Here is an 8,273-nt window from a genome sequence, read left to right as displayed (position 1 = left end):
TCGACCTCCACTCCTTATGGCTCACATAGACCCGGGTATAAGGCCTAACATCTCAATGCGTGTGTGAGGTGTAGGTGTCATGTGTGTGTAGAAAAAGTATTTCTAACCATGAACGTAATTGATTGATAAACATACACCGAACACAACAACATAGCAAAGTTTATGTACAAATATGGACAAACAAAAGATAAAAGGAAAATGAAACATAAATAAAGAGGAAGTCATGATAAAAACATTGCACATTGACTGAATGGCCTAACTCTCTAATAGTCCCCAATGGAGTCACCAACTATCAAAACTTTCCCTTCGGCGAGGGTGCAATGCGGGACTCGATGGTGCATCTTCCACGGAAGGAAAAAACACGCAGAGTCGCCACCAACGTTCGAGAGTTGTTTACGCGTGGGGAAGGTATTAGCACCCCACGCGCCCGTCACAAGGGACGGCAGCCTCTAATCGAGTGTGCAAATCATGACTTCAATATTATTTATTTTCCATTTTATGTTTATTTTCCCTTTCTATGTTTTTTATTTTTTTGGGGTCGACAAGGGTATTGCCCTCGCTCCTACGTATCCTCGGGTGCGATGATGAAATCAGACCTACGTAGTTTTTTAAGTTTGAAATTTTGTTGGTTAAATCTTTTTTATCTTTTTTGAAAGATTGATTTTAACCGGACTAAAGTCGTTTAAGGTGTTGGACCTCAAAACGATCTTTTGATTTTTGAAAAGAGAGAATCATTAAGGCGTTGGACCTTGAAACGATGTCTTGATTTTTGAAAGGAGAGAATCGTTAAGGCGTTGGACCTTGAAACGATCTTTTGATTTTTTTGATGAAATGAAGAAGTTTATGAGTTGGTTTTATTCGGTTTTGACTCATTAACCTTCAATCCCTTTTTTTAAAGATAACTTGCGGCATTATTGACCAGTTAAAACTTATTTTACATTGATGAAAAAAGTTTATGACATAAACGATTGGTCAAAACTTATTTAAAAAGTGATTAAGTGAGATTACAACACAAACGTTCGGTTGAAATTCATTTAAACAGTGATTAAGTGAGATTACAATACAAATCATCGGTTGAATTTTATTTTAATGGTGATTAAATGAGATTACGGTATGAAAAATCGGTTGAAACTCGCTTTAAACAAAAAAAAATCACCGATGATCGAAGAAGGAGATGAAGATGCACAAACAATAAAGGGGACCCCTAAGGGTCCATAAATCAAATTCAAATCCTTAAAGCAAGCACTAACTGGATGAAGAACGAAGAATGGATGAAGAACGACCGAAGAATGAACGACGAACAGTGTAGGAATCAATCACAGATGCGATTCGGAAGTGTTTCTGCCTTGTTTTCTCTTATTTCTTCTTCCTTTCTCTTCTTTCTTCTTCTTTCTAGACCTCTGGACCTCAAGGAACCTCAGGGACCCTTTGCTTCAGCCTTCACACGCCTATTTATAGCGAAACAGCTGAAGGTAGCTCACCCAGGTGAGCTGATAATTTCATTCTGAAGCAACTTGCTTGCCCAGGCGAGCTGGTTACTTCATCATGAAGTTTTCTAGGTGGCTTAGGGGTTGAAAAATTCCCCTAAAGTGACCCTTTTGCCCTCGTTTTGAGTAATTTTCACATTTTCTTCTGAAACATTGAAAAATATTACAGAATACGTGGCAATTGGTGCTAAGTAGCTCAATTCGGATGGCAAGAATCCAAATGTTTGCAAATGATTGTCTCCGGACGAAATTAAGGTATGACAACTATCAACACTGATACATCTTATGATGATGAGTCTGATGATGAAAGCTCAAACGAAGATTATCATTTAGCCTTTATTTCAAGGAAGATAAGAAACATGTGGAAGAAAAGGAACGAATCAGATTAGAAGGGATCCAAGAAACCATATAGAAAAAGAAAAGACAAGGACAAAAGCTCTCTCATACGCTATGAGTGTAAGAAATTAGGACACTTCAAGTTAGAATGTCAGAACCTTGATAAGACAGACAACAAGAAAAGGTACTTTAAGCCAAAGGACAAGAAAGTACTGATGAGTTCTTGGGAAGAACTAGACGACACATCGTCCAATGAGGAAACAAAAAAAAAAGAAGACAACCTTTGTCTAATGGCAAACACTACATCGGAAGGATCAGACTCAGAATCGAATGAAGAGGTAAATATAAACAACCTTGATACTCTTCAATCAACATATCATGAACTCCTCTCCAACTTATCCATTTTGTCCAAAGCTTATCAAAATCTGAGAAAGGACTTCAGAAGTCTTTTAAAAGATTAAAAACATCTTCAAAGAAAACATGAAGAAAAGACATATAATTATATAGAAATTTCTACTCAACCATGTGATGACTTTGAAAGTGTAAAGCTAAAGACAACAAAGCTTCACCTTAAAAATGAGGAAACTTGTAAAGAAAAATCTAGTCTATTGGAAAATCAACTAGAAGGCTTACAAAATAAGTATGCCACACTCAGTAAACTTCATGATTGCCTAATTGAGGAAAGATGTAATCTATTGAAATAATATTCACAAGTCCATAAGAATTATGAAAACTTGGAGGCAAGTAAAGATAACTTATGGGTTGAATGCAAAGGATATAAGAAAAGCCTGAAATTCTCAAATGATTAACTTGAATAATATGAAGTTCTCCAAAAACAATCTCAAGATGTTGTCACACTTCAACAAGAGATTGGAATTCTAAGAGAAACTCTATCCAAATTTGTTGGAATCATTGAGAAACTAAACGAAATGTTAAGATATAGAAAATTCCCAACTGAAAAAATATGGAAATGGATATAAAGGAAAGAAGTATGTTCAGGATGTGGAAACCATAGTATGTTACTTTTGTGGAAAGGTTGGACATATGACATCCAAATGCAATCACCTACCAAAGGCTTGATTGTCCAATGCTTTCAGAACTAACCAAAAAGGACCCAAGAAAATTTGGGTACCTAAAAAGAAAATAATTCCTGTTACAGCCATTGTTCAGGTTATATGACAAGAGAAAAGTGTATGTTCCAATGCTTGACCCCTACGCTTGGTGTAACAATCACTTTCGAAGGGACTCAGAAGGGGAAGATAGCAGGAGTAGGAAAGACAAGTATTGATCCTTATCCTCCCATTGAGAATGTACTATTTGTTAAAGGATTTAAACATAATTTGCTCAGCATAAGTTAATTATGTGACAGTGGGCTTGATGTTTCCCTTTAGCAAAGATGGATGTATTGTCCAACACAAAAATGTGACCCAACTTTCACTGTTATGAGGAAGGAAAATCTTTATAAGATTAATCTTAGTGAACTATCAAATCAAAATTTAACATGTCTATTATCTATCAAAGGAAATAATAAAGGTATGGCATAAGAAACTTGGACATGCAAGCTTGACGTTAATCTCAAAATTGCAAAGACATGACCTTGTGAGAGGTTTACCAAGGATGTCATACAAAGATGAAACAAATTAAAACCTCTTTTTCAAGCAAAAACTTTGTTTCCTCAAGACCACTTGAACTATTACATATTGATCTGTTTGGCTACAATGAATGACTACATTAGATGGACATGGGTAATGTTCCTTGCTCATAAGAATGAGTCCTTTGAGGTATTCTTTAAATTTTATAAAAGAGCTTAAAATGAAAAAAAAGTATGCGTTACTTCAATTAGAAGTGATCATGGTGGAGAGTTTGAAAATGAGAACTTTCGTCTATTCTATGAAGAAAATGGAACTTTTCATAATTTCTTCATGTCATACCCTAATTTCATTCGGGGACGATTGTTTGTCAACATGTGGATTTTTGCCAGCCAAGTTAAGTTGCTTAACACCAATTGTTGTGCAATCCGTATGGTTTTGTGACGTTTCAGAAAGAAATGGGCAAAATACTCAAAATGGGGGAAAATGGTCAATTTGGGGGCATTCCTCAGCCCTTGTGCCCACCTAGGCCCATTAGAAAGTTTCATGATGAAGCAACCAGCTCACCTAGGTGAGCAAGTTGCTTCTGGAGGAAGCAACTAGCTCGCCTAGGCGAGCTGTGTTGCAACTCCTCCCCCTATTTTGCTATAAATAGGCATGGGGGGCTGAGGGGAAGGGTTTCAACATCCTTAGTAAGCATATTTCACTTAAATTAGTGAGAAGAAGGAGAAAAAAGAAGAAAAATCCAGGTCGAGGCGCTTCCGTAACACTTCCATGACGTTTCCGTGATCAATTCCGTGAACGTTCTTCGCCGTTCTTCATTGTTCATCATTCTTCGACCAGTTAGTTTTGGATTTCGAAGCTTTGAATTCATTCTATGTACCCTTAGGGGTCCATTCTTGCTTTGTATGTCTTCATCTTCATTCTTTTACTATTAGTATTCTTTTTCTTTGTTTTAAGCGAGTTTTGACCGATTGTTTAAGCCATAATCTCACTTAACCAATGTTAAAATGAAATTCAACAGATCATTTATGTTGTAACCTCGGTTAATCATAAAAATGTAAGTTTCAACTGGTCATTTACTTTGAAAGTTCGCTTTTAATGAGTAGAGAAATAACCAAGTGAAACCAAAGCTAAAATAAACTCACAAATCAAGCTTTGTCCACAAGAAAATCAGTTGAATCCGTTCAAAGGTCCAATGCATTAACGGTCTCCTTTTCACTTTTATCGGTTAAAATGAATTGCTTAAAAGTCTAAAATCAACACCCCGCATAACTTTCTTGCTTTTTTAAGAACTATGTAGGTCTGAGTTCCTCATCCCAATTGAGAATACGTAGGTGCAAAAGCCCCGCTTTTGTCGACCCCAAAAAGATAAAAAGTAAAAAAGGGAAAATAAAATAAATTTAAAGTCAGCTTTTGCACATTTGATTAAAGATTGTTGTCCCTTGTGACGGACACGTGGGGTGCTAATACCTTTCCCATGCGTAAATAATTCCTGAACCTTTTATTCTTAAAATTTGTAGACCCTCTTTGGTTTTTTTCTAATGTTTTCCTCAAATAAACATTGTTGGCAACTCCGTGCATCTTTCTTCCTTGGAAGACGCACCCGTAAGCCTCACGTCACCCTCCCGCCGAAGGGTAGGTTGCGACAGTTGGCGACTCCACTGGGAATTGTTTTTAGAGAGTTAGGCCATTTTAATCTGTGTGAATTTTTCATCATGACTCGCTCTTTTATTTGTTTCCCTTTATTTCTCTTATGTTCTTGTATGCTTATAACTCTTTGATGTTTTTAGTTTAATGGTTTATTTAATATATGCATTGATAAATATATATTCATTTGATGCACACACAACATCTACACTTTTTACACACATTGTGAGTTGTTAAGGGCCCTACACCCGAGTCCACGGGAACATAGGAAGTGGAGGTGAATTTGTTGTCATGCTAAGTCTCTTACTTGCTTGATGATAGTGAAACCTCATCTAGAGTTTTCCTCTTTGATGATACGTTGTCGTTGGTAGTCCCTACTGCCACAATGTTTAATATCAAAGGGGATGATATCTCTAGAAACCCTTGAAAGCTAGATGAAAACACCTTGGGAATTATCACTAAATAGCGAGCTTTTAGTTTCTCCCATTAGGTTTCTGAAATAGGGGCACGGAGCAAACACGCTACATGTTGTTTCCCTTGATATTGCCATGCATATCTTTGCAATGTCATGTGTCGCAACCTACCCTTTTGCGGGCGAGCGAGGCGAGGCTCACGGGTGCGTCTTCCAAAGGAGGAAAATGCGCGGAGTCGCCACCAATGTTTATTTGTGGAAAATGTCAGAAAAACCGAAGGAAACCGGTCATGAAGAATATTCCAGATTCGGGAGTTGTATTTACGTTTGAGGAAGGTATTAGCACCTCTCACGTTTGTCCCAAAGGACAACATCCTTAGATTAGGATTGTGTGAAATTATGTATTTAAACCTTTTATTTCTTTTTTTATTTTTGAGGTCGACAAAAGCGGGGCTCTTGCTCCTACGTACCCTCCATCGAAGAGGAAATCAGACCTACGTAGTTCTTTCTAAACGGCGAATCAAGCGATTCTTTTTACTTGGATGGTGGTCCTTTTAAGGCGTTGGACCTTAAAATGATCCATTTTACTTGATGAGAAAAACTGAGGTATCGAACCTTAAAATCCTTTTTAGTGAGTTTTTGTGGACGAGCTTGACTTTGCGAGTTGATTTTAGCCTTAGTTTCACTTTAGTTATTAGTCAATTCAATTAAGAAAGAGAAATCCCAAAGAGAAACGTTCGATTGATTTTTTGGGTTTATTTTACTAAAATATATTTTTTTGATTATTATATTATTATTTTACCTCTTTTTGGTTTCCAACGTGGTTACGGTATGACCGAACTGTCGGATTTCATTTTAACATAAATTAACGGATATTACACATCAAATGATCGGTGGAAATTTATTTTATTTTTTGATTAGACGAGAGAATGACTTAAGTAAATGACTAAAGCACGTCAAAAACAGAAGAAAAGAAAACTGAAAGTAAACGAAATTAAACTTAAAGTACACAAAACAAGAAATGAATTGAAAGTCTTGGATTCGAAAACTTACCCGTTGAAGAACGAAGAAAGAACGAAGAACGATGAAGAATTTCCACAGAATCGCTTACGGAGGCGTTACGGAAACACCTCGACTCAAATTTTCTTCACGAAAACGTGTTTTTTGCCCAAAATAGCCGAAATGCATAGCCAAGGGGTCTTGAACATTTTGAAACAGCTCCCGCCTCCCCTATTTATAGGAAAAAAGGGAGGTGCTTGCCGCCCAGAGACTTAATAAAGAAGATTTCTAAGCGCACCTGAATTACTAAGTTCACCCCCCTTTTCGTATTTTACGGAACAATTACGGAAGCCTTACGGAAGTGTTTCGGATTTGATTTTCATCTTTTTTTCTCTTCCCTTTCACCAATGTTAAGTGTAATATGCTTACCCAAGGTTTTCGAAAATTTTACGGAAGCCCCGGAAACCATTTTTCAAAAACGTGGAGGAGCTTGCCGCCCAGTTACTTCCTCCTTAAGCAACCCAACTTCCAAAATGTTCCAGATGGGCCTATACTCGAATTGCTATTTACACCCCTATCTTGATAAGTTCACCCCACCTTCTTTCGTAATTTACAGAAAAGTTACGAAAGCCTTACGGAAGCATATATGACTTAACTTTCATCTTTTTTCTCTTCCCTTTCACCAATGTTAAGTGGAATATGCTTACCCAAGATTTTCAGAAATTTTATGGAAGCATTACGGAAGCGACGGAAGCCCCGAAAACCATTTTTCAAAAATGTGGAGGAGCTTGCCGCCCAGTTGCTTCCTCCTTAAGCAATGCAACTTCCAAAATGTTGAGGAAGTTCGAATTGCTATTTACACCCCATTTTTACTAAATACACCCCCTTTGTTTTTTTGGTGATTCTTTTTCCGTAACGTTACGAAACTTTACGAATTTTGTAACGATACTTGTTTTCTTTCTATAAGGTTACGGAACCTTACGGGTCATGTAATTACTCCTTTTTTAGCTTTCAGAATGTTATGGAAACTCACGGATTGTGTAACAATACTCCCTTTTGATTTCCGGCATGTTACAGAATTTCACGGATTGCGTAACAATGCTTCCTTTTGATTTCCGGCATGTCTCGGAACTTCACGTATTGTGCAACAAAGGGTGCCAAGTACCTCGAAGTGGTAAAACAAAGGTTGCATGCCATCAAACAATGGCCCCCGGAAAAAATTAGGGTATGACATCATGTTTGTGTGCATCTCTGCCATCTTATTATTTGATGGCGTTACCATGCTTGTTCGCCTAGAATGTTTCTGTTTTATGCTATCAACCGTGTGCTCTCATGCATGTATATCTGTATTATGTCATCATGCATGCATTGCAGTTCTCTCGTCATTTTGTCACGGGAAGTCGGAAGGTCCATGTCCCCTTCTTAAATGCATACACAGGGCACTATGGTGATGACTGCAAATGAACCATGATGCCCGAATGTTTGTGAGTAAGAAGAGATGATCTTCCGAGCTCTTGTGTCTGTAAAATGCATTTTTGTCATGCATAGCATAAGCACTCCTTCATGCATTCATTGTATATTTCCTCCATGATAGGGTGTCGAAGTATTGCTCAAACAGAAATTTTCACTCTAGCAAAAAAACATGTGATCTAATCAAGCACCTTTGTCTAAGAAAAGGTTCTATCAAGTCAAAATTAAAAGCCTAGAGGTTGCCAGTTTGCAAGAATTGGGGCAATTGATGGACTGGCTCCAACGTCAAGCCTTCCGCAAGACCTATGGGAAGATTTGGGATCTAGCTAT

The sequence above is a fragment of the Glycine soja genome, chromosome 10 (genome assembly GCF_004193775.1).
Source record: "Glycine soja cultivar W05 chromosome 10, ASM419377v2, whole genome shotgun sequence".
In the NCBI taxonomy this organism is placed as follows: Eukaryota; Viridiplantae; Streptophyta; class Magnoliopsida; order Fabales; family Fabaceae; genus Glycine; species Glycine soja.
Note: the sequence above shows the minus strand (reverse complement) of the source record.